Here is a 20494-nt window from a genome sequence, read left to right as displayed (position 1 = left end):
TTAAGGTAGCAGCCATGAATCTGATGAGATTCTTAACTGCCTTTTCAAGTTCTGCTACTCCAACTCAAGGGAAAAAGTCCAAAGGGCAAATCCCTTTCTATCTACCAGGAGCGTATCTGTAGGCATCCGCCCAAAATTGTATCCATCCCAGCTACGATGTGCTCTCTCAAGACGGCAGGAGAAGGAACGCAGATTGGGCCCAAGGGCGATGGAAGGCAGGGTTTTCCCAACTCCAGCATCAGGAGTGAGGACAGGGCTCCAAGCGCACTTCCCATTTAGGGCAAGTGTGGGGTATGCATTCCTTCCACACAGAAGGAAATAACCAGTGTTTTCTAAAGACAGGGTTTTTTCTTTTCCTGGAATAAAAGAGATCTCATGATCAAAATCAGTCATTTATAAACAACGCATGATAAGTGGTTCTGTTTAGCACCGTGAGGATAGTTAGAGGAATATCTTAAATTTCAATACATTTGGAGTAACAGGTGAGTTTGGTTACTGTGGGTGAGGTTCTGATGGAGGCTGGGGATCTGCCAGGGACAAGCTAGGGTGAATTAGTTCCTACCACTCAACAGATCTCTGTTCAGCTCCCCATGAGGCGCCACTGAAGAAAGCACATCAGCTTTCTACTCCCTGTATCGTTAAAATTTTCATCACCCCACCGAAGAGATACATGCTGGAGGAGACGTCAGTCTCCTAGATTCCAGTGGGGAATGAACCCATGGCCATCTGAATCACATACAAGTGTTACAAGGGTGCAGGAGGTAGCCTAGAGATTCACCAGTCCCATTAATGCTTCTGGAACACTGGAAAGCTTTTCGGTAAGAGTCCAGGCTTAAGTGAGAGGGATTCCTTTAGGGGTGGGGCACCCAATGGAATGCTGTAATGTCAGGTGCCAATTTAAGTATAGCCACAAAGATGCCAAAGGAAAACCTTGTATCTCTGCCAGACAGGTTTCACCACCCTTCTAAGGATAATGGCCAGGCCTCCAGTTCAGGTTCATCATCACCAGCAATCAGTAAGGTTGGTGGAATGAGAGTTCTTGTAAGGTGGGAGCAAAGGGGTGCATTACAGCCAAGCTAGAGGGCGGCAAGGAGGCCAAAGAAAGGACAATTACAACTATAGCAGCATGACTTGGCTGAGTGATACAGAATTGGCTGCAACAGGTTTCACAGGCCTGGGCCGGATATCTCTGGAAAGCTGTCTGCTTCAGTCCTTAGAAATTCTTAGCTTTCAGTCTTGAGTTGGGCTGCAGGTCCACTCAGGTTTGGGGTCCTTTCTAAGATGGGACACATGAATCCAGAAGTCTAACTCTGGGAGCTTCGTGGCACAGGGATTAGTCAGTAACACCTGGGAGAAGTCCTTCCAGTGAGGGAGGAGGGAGTCTTTATGCATAGGTCTCTTCCAGTAGTTGAAGTCTCCAGGCTGTAAACTGACATCTTCATCTCCAGGGAGCACACTGCAGAAAGACTGCTCTACTACAGCACGATTATTCTCAATGGATCTTAGACCCCTGCAAAATGTGAAGTATGTAACCTTTTATTGTGGGGTCAAACAAAGCAGAGGCTAAATGCTTTGGCCATCCGTGACTATTTCGAAGGGTGAGAATTTATGAGTCCCAAATGTAGATCTAAGATTCAGAAGAACCAGAGCACTCCTTTTGGCCAATGTATCTGGAGGGTTTCAACTAACTCAGCCAGCCAGCTCTTTACAATTACACTTGCATGAACCAGCCCTGAAGGCTGAGGGTGATAAGCCTGATGGAAACTGCCCAGTGAAGTAGGTCCCCTGGAGTTCCAGGGGCGGGAGAGGTCCTCAAGTGGGAAGGATCTTTTCTACAAGGACTTTAGCTATGGAAGAGGGAGTCACCACTCTACATGGAAACGCTCGAGTCCGACATGAAAACCGTTACGAGAGCATATTTATACCCATGAGTGGGGGCAACTGTATGAAATCCACTTGCAGAGCGTGAGCAGGCTGGTGCATTAAAATGTCCTGAGGCGGGACAAACAGGCTTCCTTGGGCTCAATGTATGACAAGTAGAACAAGCAAGACAAGTGCCTTTTGTGGTCTTGCTGGTGTTTCTCTATCAACACTGATTTATAAAGGTTACCCTTTTCTCAGTGGACCAATGGTTTAATCCATGTACAGTGGTCAATAAGGGAAGTTTTAGATTTTCTGGCAGAAACAGCTTATTACTGGGTTCAAACCAGAGCCCCTTTTCTTCATGGGTCCAACAGCCAGCCTTTCAGATTTTCAGTTGTGCTCTTCTCTTTCAGAGGCCAGCTGTTATCCTCCCCTGGCTAGTTCTCTTAGGTCTTTGCAGGGGGAAGAGCCTTTTGGACCATGACGGAGGTTTGGTCTATGGGTATCATAAAGGAAGTGTTTTTTTGCAGAGGTATCAGGGAGGTGGTTTCCTTTGGCTTCCAGTGAATCAGACTTGCAATGCCCAGGCCCTTTAATGATAGCTAGAGCTGCCGGCAGCAGTATGGTGTCCAACAGACTTTGGGCATAAGGGCCATGCTTAATTTTATCTCCACTGGGAGTAAGGAAACCCTGTTGTTTCCATAACATTCCAAAGCACTGCACCACTCTACAAAGGCATACTATCAGTAAAGAGGTGTGCTGTCTTGCCTTTGACTAAAATGCATGTTTGAGTGAGGGTATACAAGCAGACCTCCACGGTACTACATGTTTGGTGCCAGACTACTGCAGTAAAGCGAGTCACATGAACTTCCTGGTTTCCCAGTGCATATAAATGTTTACATTATATGGTAGTTGGTTGAGTGTGCGATAGCATTATATCTTAAAATACAATGTACATACCTTAATTTAAAAATACTTTATTGCTAAAAAGTGCTAACCATCATCTGAGTCTTCAGCGAGTTGTAGGAACGTCAAAGGTCACTGACCACAGATCACTATAACAAATACAATAATACTGTGAGAATTACCAAAATGTCACAGTCACATGAAGTGAGCAAATGCTGTTGGAAAAATGGCGCTGACTGACGCTGACACAGGGTCGTCACAAACCTTCAATTTACCAAAAGACACAATATCTGCAAAGCACAACAAAATAAGGTATGCCTGTGTGATTCAGCTTGTTGACCTGAAGCAGCCAAAGTCAGGGCGGCAGCCTCAATAACTTCACAGCCCCAGCACAAAATTCACCATTTTCATTTTTCAGGTAAGAGCCATTAGTAAACCACATAAGATCAGGATTCATCAAGGAGGTTTCCTGTAAGTAGTCATGAGGTGTCACCATGGGAAGTCATGGGGAATTTTATCAGTGGAGGAGGGACGATAGGTTGCAGGGTTGAGACTGTTACACTGAACGGGAGCGATGCGGGCACAGCGAGTAAGAAGATTTCAAAGGGGTAAAATGGCTTGCTGAAAGGTGTTGAGTGTGGTGTGAACTCAAGAGAGCCTCAACGGTGTGAGGTGCAAAGATGGTAGCCTTTACTAAGAGGACAGCAGCAGGCATAGCTCTAAGCCATGCCATATGCTCAGGCCAGGGATCTAACCGTTGGGTGTAGTAACCCAGGGGTCAGTGATAGCCCCATATTTTGGGGTAAATATCCCGAGGGCATTCCCTTCCTTCTCATAAACAATAAGGAAAAGGGTAGCTGATAATTTGGGTATTCAAGGGTCGGTGGATTTATTAAACTTTCCTTCAAAGGCTAAACGATCTTGGTCATCCCAAAAAATGAGGTCAGGTATGCTGTTCTTTAGAAAGGCATATAGGGTGACTTCCCCAGTGGTCTAGTGGTTAAGACTCCAGGCTCCCACTGCAGGGGGCCCGAGTTCAATCCCTGGTCGGGGAACTAAGATCCCACGTGCCATGTGGCACGGCCAACAACAAAAGGGAGCATATGGGGGGCAGAATCATTAAAGAGAAGTTTGGAACCCAGTTGCAACAATAACCAGCTAGCCCAAGAAAACTCTGTAACTGACATTTGGTTTGGGGGTTTGGAGAGTTTAAAATGCCTTGAAGCCTATCGGGATCTAGGTGTAGTCTCCATTCTGAGATTAAATGTCCTAGATATCAAACATGAGTTTGGACAAATTGCAGTCTTTCCTTCAAGGCCTTATATCCCTTAATGGCTAAGATCTTTAACAGGTGAACAATGTCTCTGTGGAAATTTTGGGAGGGCGAGCAAAGAAGCAAATCATCTACATGTTACAGTAAGGTGGTGCCTCCAGAGAATTCTACGTCATTTAAGTCGCCTTTAAAATCTGTCAGAAGAGGAACCTCAGTAAAGCCCTGACGCATGACTGTCCAGGTATATTGTTGTCCTTCCCAGGTAAAGGCAAAAAGATATTGACTCTTTACCAACAGGAATACTAAAAAAACATACTGCCTAAGTCGACCACAGTGAAAAAGTTGCTTCCCGTAGAGATGAACACTGACAGCACGTGGGGATTACAGGTGACAGGGTGGCAAGGAATTACAATGCTGTTTACTGCCAAAGGTCCTGCACAAATCTCCCTCCTTGGCTGCTGGGTTTTTTACAGGTAAGACAGGGCTATTACAAAGACTAGTGCAAGGGACAAAGAGTCCTTCGTCCTTACCATCCTCTATGATAGAACTTATGTCCTGGAAGACTTCTTTATTTATAGGGTATTGTATGTCTTAATAGGAGAGGCACTATGAATTCTGCCTATGTCTGTTGAGGATTCTGCCCAAAGAGTGGGGGGGAGGGGTACCTGGTTAATAGTGGGTAAGTCCAAAGCTTGGTCTTTTTAGCTTTGCAATGTAATAAAGGCAAAAAAGGGTTTAATCTTCCTAAGTGTTGATTTGAACTGTTGATTTTGAGGGAAAAAGTGGCAGCATGCTATTTCTCCAGGAAATCTCATCCTAATACATGTATAGGAGCCACACTGCTGAGGAGAAATGGGTGTTTGTTTTGCAAAGGCCCCAGACAAAAAGGTATGGGCTGGGAAACAGGGACATGTTGCAGCGTGAGGTCCCCACTATTGGAACGTATGTAATACTGTGAGGAAGGAACTGTTTCGCTGTAGTTAGGCTGGGCGCTGACAGAGCAGCCCCTGTGCCAATTAATACTATAAGGAACTTGTCTCTGATCTGGAGAAGAGTCTTCCCCAGGCTATTTAATGGACGGACAGGGAACAGTCCCTGTGTGTCCTCTGAGTCACATCCTTGGGGTGGGTTTGGCTGTCGGTTCTTGGAGGGTTGCAAGTGTTTGGATTTCAATTTATAGCCATCCTTTTTCCAACGGCCAGATTTGCTTTGAGTCTCCATCTGCGGGAGTTGTCTTTCTTTTGGTGTCATCTTCTGGGGTACGAGCCAATTGAGTGGCCAAAGTGACAAGATCAGGGTAGACACTGTTTCCCATTCTATACAGGTTCTTTTGACTAACAGGGTGAGTCCTTGGTTAGATCATATACAAACGTGGAATTAAAAGCCACCTGGGTGGATTCGGCATCTGTGGGAAGCCTGAAATTTTCCTTGAAAACAATCTGGAGCCTGCTCTAACAGTTATGGACAGATACAGCAGGCTTTTGGGTGCATGCCTGAATCTTGTTCCAGTCCATGGACTAGGGGAAGACTCTAGGGATGGCTTCATGCAGGCTTCTGGCTGCACTGCCAGCCTGATCACATAAAAGGGCTGGTGGTTGGTTTCGTTTAAGCCTAAGAGATCGGACTTCCCTGGTGGTGCAGTGGTTGGGAATCTGCCTGCCAATGCAGGGGACACAGGTTCGAGCCCTGGTCTGGGAAGATCCCACATGCCGTGGAGCAACTAAGCCCGTGCACCACAGCTACTGAGCCTGTGCTCCAGAGCCTGCGAGCCACGACTACTGAAGCCCGCATGCCACAACTACTGAAGGCCGCGCGCCTAGAGGCGTGCTCTGCAACAAGAGAAGCCACCGCAATGAAAAGCCCGCACACCGCAACGAAGAGCAGCCCCCGCTCACAGCAACGAAGACCCAACACAGCCAAAAATTAATTAATTAATTAAATAAAAATAAATAAATCAAAATTTAAATTGGGGGAGGGAGCCTAAGAGATGGTTCAGGGTTTTCTCAACTGGTTGTTTTAGTCCAGTGCTGGGCTTGACTTATTTTAGACAAGCATGTGGACTGTTTGATAGAGACTGGAGGGACCAAGCTGGTAAATCAGGGTTACGATACTGAATTCCTCACCAAATCTATGAGGGTCCATGTTACCTTGGGGAAGTCCTTATAACCCCAAGCCCTTTTTTTTTTTTTTTAAAGATATCCTTGATGTGGACCATTTTTGAAGTCCTTACTGAATTTGCTACAATACTGCTCCTGTCTTATGCTTTTTGGTTTTCTGGCCATGAGGCATGTAGGATCTTAGCTCGCCGACCAGGGGTAGAACTCGTGCCCCCTCTGCATGAAGGTGGAGTCCTAACTACTGGACCACCAGGGTAGTCCCCAGTCCTAAGCTTGCCCTTTGCCCCTGGGGTACAGGGAGTCTGCTATGGTTTAGCGGGATGCTCAGCAGGTCTAATTTTGAAAGGGAAGTTTTAATGGGCTTGGCAGGTGAGGGTTCAGTGACAGGAAAGAAAGGAAGTTCAGAGAGAGGGGAGGGATAAGGAGGCAGCAAAGGAGATGGAGCAGTAAGGGTAGGAGGGACCTCAGCTCACACCAAGAAAGAGGCCAGTGACATTTTAAAAATCCACCTTTAGCTGCTTATTTGCTTCAATTTGGAAACAGTATTTGGTAAGGAGGCAATTTTATAATCCTGAACCCATTTAGAAGCCTCCAGATAACAATTAAAATAACTACCCTATGTGGATGGTTTAATCTGGTAACCATGGTCTTCTAACTTGGTTCGGAGAAAAACAAGTTTGGGGACATAAAGGGTTTCTTGTAACGGCCACTGAAGTTCTAAGTTATCCTTAGTAAGACTGGTCCATTTAGTCAAAAATGTCTATGAGGAAAGATCATATAAAGATCAATAAAACACATCAGATGGGACTTCCCTGGTGGCGCAATGGTTAAGAGTCCACCTGCCAACACAGGGGACACGGGTTCGATCCCTGGTCCGGGAAGATCCCACATGCCGTGGAGCAACTAAGCCCAAGTGCCACAACTACTGAGCCTGCGCTCTAGAGCCTGCGAGCCCCAACTACTGAGCCCACGTGCCTCCTCTACTGAAGCCCGCGTGCCCTAGAGCCCGTGCTCTGTAACAAGAGAAGCCACCACATTGCAGTGAAGGGTAGCCCCCGCTCACCGCAACTAGAGAAAGCCCGCGCGCAGCAACGAAGACCCAGTGCAGCCTAAAATTAATTAATTAATTAAAAAACACCTCAGAGGGACTCCCCTGGTGGTGCAGTGTTTAAAACTCCACGCTCCCAATGCAGGGGGCCCAGGTTCGATCCCTGCTCAGGGAACTAGATCCCACATGCATGCCACAACTAAGAGTTCACATGCCACAAATAAGGAGCCCACCTGCCGCAACTAAGACCCAGTGCAACCAAGTAAATAAATAAATAAATAAATAAATAAATAAATATTTAAAACAGCCAAACAAAAACACATCAGAGTTCCCGAAGGGAGCCACCTCTAAAACATTTAGATGATTGGTATCCCATTGTTGGATTCAGAACAAAAGAGTACTCGCCAGAAGGACAGTCTGTCCCTATCCAGATCCCAAATAAAGCCAGAGAGCTCAACCAAAACGAGGGAGCTTGAGATCCAAGAGGAGACTTGCCTAACCAAGTTACGGCAACTTGTGAAAGTGAAGAGCACAAAGGGCTCAAGTGTGGGTACCTTGCTCAACTCTGGGGGTTGCCACTCCTTGGTGGGTATCTCCTTTGGATCCCACTTCTGACACCATGTAATGGCAACCTAAAAGAAAGGAGGTAAACTGAGGCAAGCTCAAGTTACCAGAAATCGAGTTTATTCGGGAATAGCAGAAGAACTGCAATTTGGGACACGTTAAACTGCAGTGAGTGACAGGTGAGCCTGAAGGTTTAGGGCAGGTTGCTTTTACAGGCAAAGAGTGCAAAAGGGGAAAACCCAGTTAGGAGCCACGCAGCAAGTTCACTGACTTGAAGATGGAGAGAGATTCTTGGAAGACACTCACCGGTTATAGCATAAGTCTCAATCTTCTGTAAAGCAGGCAATTTTGGGAAATCAGTCTCACAGTCTTCACCTTTCATTTTCCTGAGGATGCATGCATGAGAGCTACCCGTTCATACCCTCTGGTTCCATTTTAGATTAAAATCCTTTCACATTTCAGATCCAGACCCTCTTGACCTTTCCCTACCCCCACCAACCACTGCACTTCCTGCCACCACTTCCACCAGCTCAATTCAAAATTACTGTTGCTGTTGTTGGAATAGATGACAATCAACAGCTCAGTCAGGGTCAGGATCCTGCAGTTCAGCAGCATTCCCAAGAAACCCACTGTCTAGAAGTAGAGTGTGAAGCCACTCCTTCTATCCTGTTCACTATGTAGTAGTCTCTGGGACCGAAACAGCCTCTGACATAATAAATACCTGGTGAACGAATAAACACTCTATTGCAGAATAGAGGCCAAAGACGTTCACTTTCCCACAGAATGACACCACTCCAATTTAAAAGATCCCATGGATACAATGATCCTATTTTCGGTGACATGATGACAAAGCAATTAAGTTAAACCCAACAAAACATTCTCTCCGCCCCCAAAAGGAGTTAAATCAAGGAAAGAAAAACAAACAAAATAATGAGTTTAAACAATAGAAAAGAAAATACTCTGAGGTCAAAACAACAACACAAACCCAGAAATCAATGTTTAAAGCAAAGCACACACACTATAAACAATATGGTTTTGATCCGGGTTTGAATCCCATCTCCATCATTTCCTAGCTGTGTAACCTCGGTTTCAACATCCATAAACTAGAAGGGACCTACCTGAGAGGCTGCTGTGAAGACGGAATTAAACACAGGAAGTGCCCAGTACACGATCTACTCCAGGTCTCTCTCCACTTTTATAACCGCTTACAAATCATCCTATCTATTGCTTGATATGAAACCAACAAATCGCGTTAGTTTAAACATTGCTACCCTTATCTAAGAAAAAATAATGTAGAGTGGTGACATATCACAAACAAGCTGGAGTTCAGTTACTCAAGTTTCACACCACAACTTATTCGCTTTTGTTTAGCAATCACTATCAAACAAAACTTTCTTAAAATAGAAAATTGTAAGGAATTACCAAATTTGCAAGTGTGAGAAATATAACCATCATTTGTTTTAAATGGTGGCATACTGCGTTTAATACTAATTTTATGAAACCACAGTCCCAAGCCTCATCAAAAGGGTCTCTTACTTCTAAAAGGCAATCAAGTTGACATATGAAAGGAATACCAGGCAAAAGAACATTCTAAAACTTCAAAAGAATACAGCTGTTCAGTTTCCCTTCCAGGGTCAAAAACTTTGAGCCTATAATTCTAAATCTGGATTGACATGCAAATTTCCATGATTACACAAATGAATGTTTTGCTTTTATTTATATAAGCTACCTCACAATCCGATTTATGGATTAATTTATTTTTACCCCAAACAAAAAAATTTTCCTAGGGGAAAAAAATTTATTTTTGTAGCAAGTTATCCAATATAACTTTAAATTCTTAATTTTTAACTGAAAACATTTAGCCTACAGTTAGAGAGTAATCCTATAATTTCAAATTGGGCCACTCTCAAGAGACAAAGAAGGTGTAAATTGGGGAACATGGTCGCCCTTCACATAACCAAAACTTTTAATACATTTATTAGCTGTCTTAAGTCAGAGGTCCTCCATATCTTCCCATGAGATGATTAAAATTAATTTAAATGTAATCAACATGTTTCTGTTAAGACTTTAGAATTTCAATATAGTCTATAATACTTATTAAATTAGGGTGGCAGTTAAATGAACCCCACAGCATAATCACTTGGTTCACATAAAAGTCTGAGGGCTGGCGATCCCATCGTGGAGTCTGATCAGTCCCAGGGTACAGGTCCAAATCCTCCAGGAGTACCAGACCATACTTTGGCTTAGGACACATCAGAAAGGACAAAGAAGCCATTCATCTGCTCTAAGAAGGAATCAGGATATCCCCACAGGACATCCCAATGTCTCTACCCACAAAACCTGGCCACTACACAAAGCCCTAATCAGGAGATTCTTTATCCAGTCTCTGTCACTGCATTCCTTAGTACTGGGAGTTAATTGCGTTGGATTCAATATGCCAGCAGGTAAGTCAAAACATCTAAAATAAACAACCAGATAACTTATGTAAATAGCTGAAATAATGGAAAATGTCCTTGTAAATCAACAAACCCTTCAATATACTTGTAATCTCTCAAAAGTTAAAAAAAAAAAAGTGTTCAGATTCTAAACTCAAACCAGTGGTCTTAGAATTATGTTCTGATTTCAATCACGTGTAATGATTGATAATCTAATACATATGCACTTCTTCTTTTGCCACGATCGAAAAATCTATTTTAAAAATCACATATATTACATGTTTACAGACGAACTAAAGTGGCAAATAATTATTGCTGCTAAATGTTAGGTACATATGGGGGAATCACTACTTCTACATATGTTTGAAACTTTTTATTGTCATGTTTTTGAAAAAAGAATGGATGAATGATCCATCTCTGGCCTCCCACTGAAGAGTAAGTTCCATGAAGGCAGAGATCTATCTACTTGCTCAACGCAGCAGTCCCTGGGCCCAGCACAGGACTAGGCAGGAGACAGTGGCCAAGCAATCTGCTTCACCCATTCGCTCACCGCTGCTGAGTGATGATCTGCTCGTGTGTCACCTGTATACAGCATGGTGGTGTCAGGGACCCTAGGCACACCTTAGCCGCTCCTAAGAAGGTTCGGAAGACACACAGGAAGTCACATCTGCTTAGAAGATCGAATGGCCAGGAGACAACGGTGGACTGTTTTTTCAGAAGCTTGCTAGAGACCAAGCCCTCAGTTTTCAGGAAGAAAGTAAAAAAGTTTCCCTTCTTTAACCAAAACAGTCTATTTTTACTCAAGGCACACTGGTTCTTCATCGTTATAGCTCCAATTTCCTCCTCCACTCTATTGTCCGCAATTCGTTAGTATATGACTGAATGAGTCAAATATTTGAAGGTTTTTCTTAATCCAAGGTCTTGTCACCTTGTCAGTAAGGCTTTACCCTCTCCACCCTATTTAAAACCCAAATCCCTATTCCTTCTCTCTACTTTTGTTTTCAAAAGCACCTACCACTGTCTAACTTGTTTGTCTCCCACTGTGGAAATACTTGAGGGCAAGATCTTTTGTCTGTTTTGTTCAGTGCAATAAAATACCCCAGCACCTAGAACTGTGCCTAGCAGAGAGATGGCATTCGTGGATGAACAGATGCCAAGCACTGAAAGCTACTTTGGATAACTGGGTAAACAAGTAACGTTTTAAATTACAATACTTACACCCTTTGCATGTATTTAAATTGTATAGTCCATCTTTCTACCACACCACACAACTATTACACAGAAATCATCTTCTCTTGTTTTTGAACAGGCTTTTTGGGATAATAATAAAATGCACAGTACATACACTAAAAAAAAAAAAAAAAAAAAAAGTCCCACAGACCCAGAATGGAAGCACCTTTAATAACAGCTGACAGTATACTTTTAAGAGGAAATTTTCAAGGCTACACAGTGAGGGGCCAATATCAAAAGGTAAAGTTCATTAAGTGATCTTTTGTAGTTTTCTTACTACAGAAATACACTGCCTCTCCTGTTACTAAACACTCATGAAATTTAAAATTCAATGGCAAACAGTGTAAAGCAGCCCTGCTTTCTCTGAAGAGGGCAGGGCAGAAAACCAACGGCTGTCAAACAAAAACAAACCTACGTCGTCTGTTTTGAAAATTCAGTAACAGTCACACGTAAAATTCTTCACTACCCATTAATAAGGGTTGTGCTCAAGGAAAAATCTCACAATTGCAGTTTAGGAAGGCAAGTATTCACTGAACTAGGAGAAATTGTGTAAATTAAGCTAAGGCTGGAGGAGAGCAATTTCCTGCAATAATTCCGCACCAGCTACCTTCTACTTCTGAAACCATCCCAGTGGCAGACTAGTCAAACTAAGTAATATGAACCTTTTACTTTGGATGCCTAAACACCTTTACCTCTAGAAAACAAAACAGCACTCCTTAGACAGCAATCCCAGACCAACCTCCCAACACGCTCCTCAATGCTGCCTTGATATTCAAAATGCCATCACTGGGAACACTGGTTCTGAGCAGTAATGGTTCTTCCCTGTTTCATACTGGTTGGTGGCCCTTAGGGCTTTGGGAATTTAAACCACCCTCGGCCTACAGATACTATTTATCAAAAAAAAAAAAAAAAAAAAAAAACCACAAAAAAAAAATCCCACAAAAAACAAACCAAAAAACCCCCCTGGGTTCTCCAATAAAACTTTTGGAAGTACAACATGAGCTTCTCAGAACAGTTTTAAACCATTTTAAAACTGTGGACAATGAACAAGAAAAGAAAAGCCGCTCTGAAAGTAAGTAATTCGTAACCCCACGCACGCATTTTCATTTGAGGTCACCTCCTCCTGATGCTAGAAGACTATCAACTGCTCAAAGAAAGAAGGAAAAGATTTCACTCTGAACCCTAGCTGGTCAGACAACTGCAGATACAGGGAATTAATATGCTCTCAATATCAAGAGCTTGGTAAAAATCCTGACAGGTTAACGGCAACATTTTAACTAAAGATTCAAGTATGAATTCAGACTGTCACGTACTGATGAACACATCCCAACTCGAAGCACTCAATTTCTAAAAAATTTTGAACTGTCTCATACAGATTAAAATCTCTCAACTCAGAATATCATAGAAGGGTCTGATAATCTAAATGGTCAATTCACAAAGCTACAATGTCTGTAAACTTTTAGAGGACACAACCCTAAAGCACATGTATCCTTTCCGGAATTCAGTTTACTGAGATTATCAAACCAAGTGATAAAATCAGCTACTGCAAAGAATTCAATCAATTTCTCCAATCTCTATTCTCTATAGTATTTTCAAAAGTAATGCAAAAGTCACAAAAGCATTTAGATGTTATTTTATAATACAGAGGCACAAATAACCGCAGACATTCTGAATTAGTAACACGGGTCAACCAGGGAAAAAAAAGACTGTAAATGTATGTGTAATAACAGGTATTTAAGACAGCACTACAGCGTTGAAATTATTTATATAATTATAATTATTTTGAGAATAATTACTCTACCACGAGAAGAGGCCTCAAACGTCTAGTGAAAGTGTTCCTAAGTAAACTTGAAATGGTCACAATTCCTATACCTATTTTATCTATAAAACGAATCCCCTTTGTCACTATAATTCTATAAGAAATTAAGTTTTGTAATGGTATTTTTATTGACCAAGAGTCTTACCTTCAATCCTTCCAAATCTCAGAATAGAATACTTTACCTTCAAAACATGAAAGAAAAAACTTTCCTTGTCACAAAACAAAAAAAAAAAGGCAGCTAATAAATTGAGAAAATTCATTTTCTGGGGTTTCTTTTTCCTGTCAACTCTTAACAAGTTAACCACTAATAGATAACGCTAATTTTTAAGCCATCTCCCTCTACTTTAGTCACTCATTTAACCTTTTAAATATATCCCTACTCTATCACCACCTTTCTTTCTCGGAAGTTCATTTTACATTTGCATATCATTTATCCCTCTAGCTATTGTTAATCACCGTCTGAAATCATTTCCAGATTCTACTATGGGAAGCATTTAGCATTCTGTGGAATCACAGAATTCTGAGCTGGAAATGATCAACCAGCATCAGTGATGCTCAAAAACTAGACTTCAGTGAGGCTCAGCGCAATAACAAAAACAATTTATTAAAACTTCTCATCTCTTCTACAGAAACAGTAAAGCTGGGCAAAATTAAAACTGCCTGTATTTTAATCCAAGTTATGGATTAATCTTCCAGGGCCGCAAGCTTCCTGAGTGGTTAAACGGGAAAACAACAGTGCTTATCGCATAAGTTATTAGACTATTATGAAATGAGTCAACGCAGGCAGAGATTATCGGAGTCCCTGGTGTGCAGGACAGCTATTAATCACTTAGAGATACAGTTACTTCTACAGGAAGGCAGTAATTTTTGAAAAGACAACTTTTAAGTTCAACAACTCACTCTGAGAATTTTCACAAGCCTATTTTTATACTTTACAGCGACACGCAAGTAAAACAGAGGGGACATGTGAACCAAAGCCCTGCTGGCAGGTGAGTGCAGGAGCATCCCCGCCAGGAACCCGACACAGCCTTCTTCGGGGCCCAAAGGCTTCTTGCAGGACTCGGCTTATATAGACCGGGGATAACTGCGGACGGCGGGAAGTCTGATCATTAACAGAAAGCATTCGGAAAACACAGGATCGAGGGGGCGGGCGGGGGCGGGGGAGTGGCCCGGCAATCAGGTACAAACACACCGATGTGACTGCTGTCACCACCTCCGGACTAAGACGCGCAAGGCAACGTCCCATCCGTGACGCTCACGGACTTCTCGGACGGCCCCACTTCCCCGTCCGCAGGATGACGTTAAGCAGTAAAGTAGCGCAGACTCGGCGGCCACCCTGCCGGGCACGCCGGGCCCGTCCGGCTCCCGGCGCGTCCGTTAACGGCTGCGAGCGCACGTCGCCGCCCGTCCCCGACAACACCCAGGACCGTGTAAGGTCCTGGTGTCGCGCCGGCACACGCGGCAGCCTCACCCACCCGTCGGACGCGGGACCGGAGCCCGCTGCAGCCGCGGCTAACGGTCACTCAGCCCTGGGAAGGCTCCGGTTCCGAAAACAAAAGGTCCCTGGGCGGCTCCGCGTTCGCCCGGGTCCTCGCGGCTCGACCCGTGGCCTTAACCTTCCCGGGGACGCCGCGGGGCCGGCGGGCGGGAGCCGCGCGGGAACAAAGCTCTCCTGACCTTCAGGCCGCCGCGGGAGGGGCGGGGCGCGACACCTGCCGCCGCCGCCGCCGCCGCCGGGCCCCGCCCGGCTCCCCGCGTGCCCCGGTCGCATCCGCGTCGCCCGCTCCCGCCCGCCCGCTCCCCACCGCCGCTCCGGGCGCTCCGGGCCCGGCCCCGCCCCTGCCGCCCCGGCCTCCCGAGATAGCGGCCCCGGGCCTCCTCCGCGGCTCCCACCGCCCCGGCCCCGGTCCCCGCCCCCGGTCCCCGCCCCGCCGGCCGCCACTACCACCGTTACCCGGCCGAGCCTCGCGTCCGCACCTCACGCCTCCTGCGGCAGTGGCGGCGGCCGTCTGGGTTTCGCTCGCTCCGGGAGTGCGCCGCCGTGGCCGCCAACAACGCCGCCTCCCATTGGCTGAGTCTCCTGGCCCCGCCCTCCTCGAGCAAAGCGGGCTACGATTGGGAGGGCGCGGCGCAAGTCAACTACGCTTCGGCGCCGCCGGTGACGGCCAATCGGAGGCCGCCCAGGAGACGCCGCGCTGAGCGGGGCTGAGACCCGCGGGCCGGATGCAAATAGGGATGTGTGACGTCAGCGTGGCGCGCGCCCGCGTTCCTTCCGCCCCTTTAAGGACCGGAGGCGCGCGGAGGTCACGTGTGGGGGGCGTGTTCTCTTCGGGCGCACCCCTTTTCCGGCCCCACGCTCATCCCGGTCTGCGCAGCCCATTCCCCATCCCAACAGCCCACCCCGACCGATCACCCCCGCTCGGGCGCAGTCCACCCGCCGGCCTGTGCACCCCCCTTCCCCAGCCCCCCGTGGGACTGGGCGCTGTCTCGGGGCCCACCCACCTCCCGCGACCCCTGCCTCCCCCCCACCCCAGTTGAGTTCCAGCCCCAGGGACGCGCGCGCTGACCCCGCCGACCTCCGCGACCCCATGGCCTGGGCTTCCCCCCTCAAATCCCCGGGCTCGTGCTGCCTGCTGGTCTTGGCGCGTGGGGTCCCCTCTTCCTCCCCCACCCCATGCCGCGCACTCACGGGCTCTCCCGGGGCAGCGCCCAGGCCCGCGTCCCCAGCGTCTCAGCCCGGCTCGGGCCTAACAGACCCACCGGACAGAAGAAAGGGCCGGGCGGCTGGGGCCGGGGTACTGACCCCGGCCTCCCCACGTTACAGTTCCTGGAAAAGCGTTAATCTGAAAACCGCTTGAGTAAGACGACAGTTCGGTGGAAACCCACATCCGCCAGGCCCGGGCTTCTGAGAGTGTGTTTCTGGGCGCTATCTTCCGTTGAGGGGTCTTTGATTATTTTTGTCCGTTTCTTCAGAAACTTTCCTTTCTTTGAGCGGGGTCGCTTCTGAAACCCGTTCTAACTTTCATCAAGTTTGAAGGGGGCGGGGGGGAGGAGTTTGAAAGCATCCAGAGGCTCTTGTTGGATGGGGCTGTTAAGGACGTAACGTCAGTTAACCAGCCGCAGGGTGCCCAGCAGGTGCCCAGGTGGGACCCACACGGCGGGGACCAGCCTCTGCCCCGCATCTGTACTGAGAGGGCGTGTGTGGGGTCCCTGCTTGCCTTACTTGGATTTTCTGACTTTTCTGTAGTGACCTTGTTTTGTTTTTGCTGAGGATGGGGCCGAGCTGGGGGAGGAGGCAATAAACTACGAAAGAAAAGAGCACCAGCATTTTCAAGTTTGGAGGTCTGTCCTCCTCCTGTTTACTAAAGGCGCATATCCACGAGGCCACTGTATCTGGCCCTGCCTGTCTGTTCCGGGGTTGGAGCAGGTGGTGCAGCACGCCGGCGCCAGTTGGGGGAGCAGCCTGTGTGCTGGCCACTGGGCCTGGCCCTTGGTGGAACGGCTGTAGTGGAGTAGTGGCCTCTCCCTGGGTCACTTCAGTGAGTTGGTGGGAAGGTGGGCGACATTGTCCACAGCCTTTCTGCAACAGGACTGAGAATGCTGTTTTAATTTCCTGTGGCTGCCACAACAAAGGGACACAAGCCGTGGGGCTTAGAAAGTACAACAGCATTGTGTTCTCTCACCGCTCTAGAGGCAGGAAGGCAGAAATCAAGGCGTTACAGGGCTGGGCTCCCTTCAGAGTCTCCAGGGGAGGGTCCTTCCTGCCTCTTCCAGCTTCTGGGAGCTCTGGGCCGTCTTGGGCTTGTGGCTGCATCACATGGCCTTCTCTGTGTCTCTATGGGTCCTCCCCCCACACACGCTGGTCAAGCCACAGCAGGAGTTTAATTGCTAAAGGATTGATGAAGTGACATTTTCCAATAAAGGGAGACGAAGATCATTTTATATATACTTTTTAAATTATTGGCTGCGTTGGGCCTTCATTGCCGCGGGCGGGCTTTCTCTAGTTGCGGCGAGCGGGGGCTACTCTTCATTGCGGTGCGCGGGCTTCTCATTGCGGTGGCTTCTCCTGTTGCGGAGCATGGGCTCTAGAGCGCAGTCTCAGCAGTTGTGGCTCGCGGGCTTAGTTGCTCCGCGACGTGTGGGACCTTCCCGGCCCAGAGATCGAACCCGTGTCCTCTGCATTGTCAGGTGGATTCTCAACCACTGCACCACCAGGGAATTCCCCGTAGATCATTTTGAAAAATATTATAAGATCAGAATTACATTCAGGGCTCATGGGAAAGAATTGAGAAGTATTATCAGGAATCTTTTAAAAAGCGCAAAATATTTAACATGTGACCAAACAGCTCAAAATATCCCTACTCAAGTTCAGAAATACAATTATGTATTAGGAAAACATTACTCTCATTTTAGCCTGTTATAACAGGGTTAGTTGTTAATTAGTTCTGTGCTCCAAAAATGAATTATCTGAAACACTGCCTAATTACTATGCTCACAAGCTAAGCGAAGGAGTTTGTTTTGATATATGAAATCCAAAAATGGAAAGCATGACAAACGAGGCAACTTACTAGTTACTGACACGCTTCACTGCATTTGTGTTTAAAGATTCAAATACTACTTCTGCCTTAGGGTCCCTGGGTAACTTTTCATTGACTTTTGAGACGCTGGGTAATTTTACATGAAACTTGTTTTTTAACGACTGTTTTTATTTAGGACTTTTTAGTCCAAAGGGTTTTAGGTGCTAAGATGTGAACCTAAATTGCCACTGTCACCACTGAAATAATGAAGGGAAGATGAGATGTATGAATGTGGCATGGAGTCTATAGGAGGTAACAGATGAATCCATAGAAGCAGGTGAAGTGGCTTTCTCGAGGCCACGTTACTCTAGAAGCAAAACTGCCACTAGCTGAGTCTATTCCATTTGAAAAGTAAGTCATGACTCTGAATCTAAAGGATTCCCTGACTTTTCTTGCCGTTATTCTAATAATTACCTTGCAGATATTTTCTGTATGCACAGACTTTAATTTTGAACTACACGAGGGACTTCCCTGGCAGTCCAGTTGTTAAGACTCTGCACTTCCTCTGCAGGGGGCACAGGTTCGATCCCTGGTTGGGGAACTAAGATCCCACATGCCTCACAGCATGGCCAAAAAAATTAAATAAATATAAACTACATGAGGCTAGGACCATAACAATTTTCCGGAACCCTTATTTTCCTATTTCACATCTGTATACATTCTTGTTAAAATGGGATTACTCGTTTTTCCCACTTCCTATAGTGCACTTCCAAAGAGTTTTGAGCTACCTTGGAACAAATACAATACTCTCGGTGTACAGTTAAGTGTCAATGATCATCCAAATTTTAGGTTTGATGAATAGTTCCTTCTTTGTGGTTACTCTTGCAGAGATCCCAAGACACAGAGCCTAGGGTGTGGAGCTTATGTTGATACTGGTTTTGCTGGTGGCTGCTTCCGGTTAAGGTTAAGACTTACTGATAACATGATCAGCAGAATAAACTATAGCAGGACAATAACAAAAATTATCAAGCGCAACCAGGACCATGCAACCCGTATGTGATATTAATACATTAGAGTGGAAATCGCAGCCGTCTGAAACCCAAACATTTAAACCTTCTAAGTCACTTATTCAGTAAGGTTTCATTCTTTAAAAATGTAGCATATAAATTCCTCTCCATACACTCAGGAAAGCAAATTAAAAAAAAAAAAGAGCACACAATTAGGGGACAAGTAGAAGTATAAAAGACAGATGGGCTATTCAAGTCACTTTTTCACCCAAAGAACATAACAAGGCGACTTCCTAAGTTGATCTTACTCCCCAGGTATTTCTTTTTTTTTTTTTTTTTTTTTTGCAGTACGCGGGCCTGTTACTGTTGTGGCCTCTCCCGTTGCGGAGCACAGGCTCCGGACGCGCAGGGTCAGCGGCCATGGCTCACGGGCCCAGACGCTCTGCGGCATGTGGGATCTTCCCGGACCGGGGCACGAACCCGTGTCCCCTGCATCGGCAGGTGGACTCTCAACCACTGCGCCACCAGGGAAGCCCCCCACCCCAGGTATTTCTTATAATGTCTTTTTAAATTTATTTTATTTTTTTTCCCATGCAACTTAGCCCCATAAAACCAAGCCAAATGATTCATCTGGGATTCAATGGGAAAAAAAGCGATGTGTTTCCTTATTAGAGGAAAATGTTCTGGTGGACTCACTTGCTAATGCTTTGTCGCTACATTGTATGTTAGGAGTGATTTAAAGTCTTGTCAAGGGTAACTTTCACCCTCCCTGCTGACATTGGGACCACTGTCCCTTGTAAATCATTAACCATCTACAGATTCATCCTGTCCTGGATTTATGATCTTGAGAAAGACATTTACCTTCTTGGATATTAATTTCCTTATCTGCTAGAGGAGATAAGTGATCTTTTGGGTACCTTTTAGTGCTAACATTCTGTGATGCTAGGTTATACAGTTCAATGCAGGGAATGTATATAAAAACATTTTGCTCAATGAAAAATTACATAGTTGCATATTCTTATTCTCAGAGCCACTACCACCTCTTCTTACCTCATTCCCCAACCAGAGATTGAACCCATGCCCCCTGCAGTGGAAGCATGGAGTCTAAACCACTGGACAGCCAGGGAAGCCCTCTTGTGTCCTCTTCTTAAAAGGACACTCCAGTCACTGTCCTAGGGCCCACCTAATGGCCTCATCTTAACTTGATTACATTTGCAAAACCCCAATATCTGAATGTCACATGCCCAGGTTCCAGGAATTGGAGTTGAACCTGTAATTTGGAGGCTGCCATTCAGTCCACGTCGCACTAAGGCGGTGCCCCGGCAGTGGTCCTGGCCAGTAGGCCATGCAGCAGAGAGCAGGGGGAGAGGGGCAGGTGTTCCTGGGTCCAACCCCCCAGGGCCAAATCCTTGTTCTACCCGATTCCAGCCGGCAGGCCTGGCTGAGAGCCTGTGCCTCAGTTCCCCCATCTGTATAATGGGAACACTTAACAGCACCTGCTTCATGGGGCTGGGGGAGACTTGGAACAGCGCTGGTGAGCAGTCGCCTTGGTGCAGGTGTCTGTTCTGATGACCCCAGCCGCCTGGCACGGGCAGGGGACTCAGCACCTGAGGACACAGGGGCAGGGCGGGGAGTGGGTAACCTGCCCTTCAGTTCCTGCTCCCCAAGGCTTACCTCTCCTCCAAGGGCTCAGCCTGCATCCTGCCCCAGGTGAT

The 20494-nt window shown here is 46.3% G+C and overlaps 1 protein-coding gene across 4 annotated transcripts in view; it reads right to left on the bottom strand.

Moving 5' to 3' along the window:
- NAP1L4 (nucleosome assembly protein 1 like 4) overlaps positions 1-15313 on the bottom strand; it is a 63591-nt gene extending 48278 nt beyond the window's left edge. The window contains exon 1 of one of the 4 annotated variants that reach the window (XM_060019487.1): positions 15233-15313. The gene's annotated coding sequence lies outside the window, so the exon portion shown is untranslated. Of the gene's footprint in view, positions 1-2823; positions 3202-14730; positions 15061-15209 lie in introns of those variants that run through there. The other 3 variants (XM_060019486.1, XM_060019488.1, XM_060019489.1) reach the window with 3 other exon arrangements.
- Positions 15314-20494: the final 5181 nt, after the last annotated feature.

This window comes from Delphinus delphis, chromosome 8, assembly GCF_949987515.2.
Source record: "Delphinus delphis chromosome 8, mDelDel1.2, whole genome shotgun sequence".
In the NCBI taxonomy this organism is placed as follows: domain Eukaryota; kingdom Metazoa; phylum Chordata; class Mammalia; order Artiodactyla; family Delphinidae; genus Delphinus; species Delphinus delphis.
Note: the sequence above shows the minus strand (reverse complement) of the source record. Positions and strands in the feature narration are given on the sequence as shown.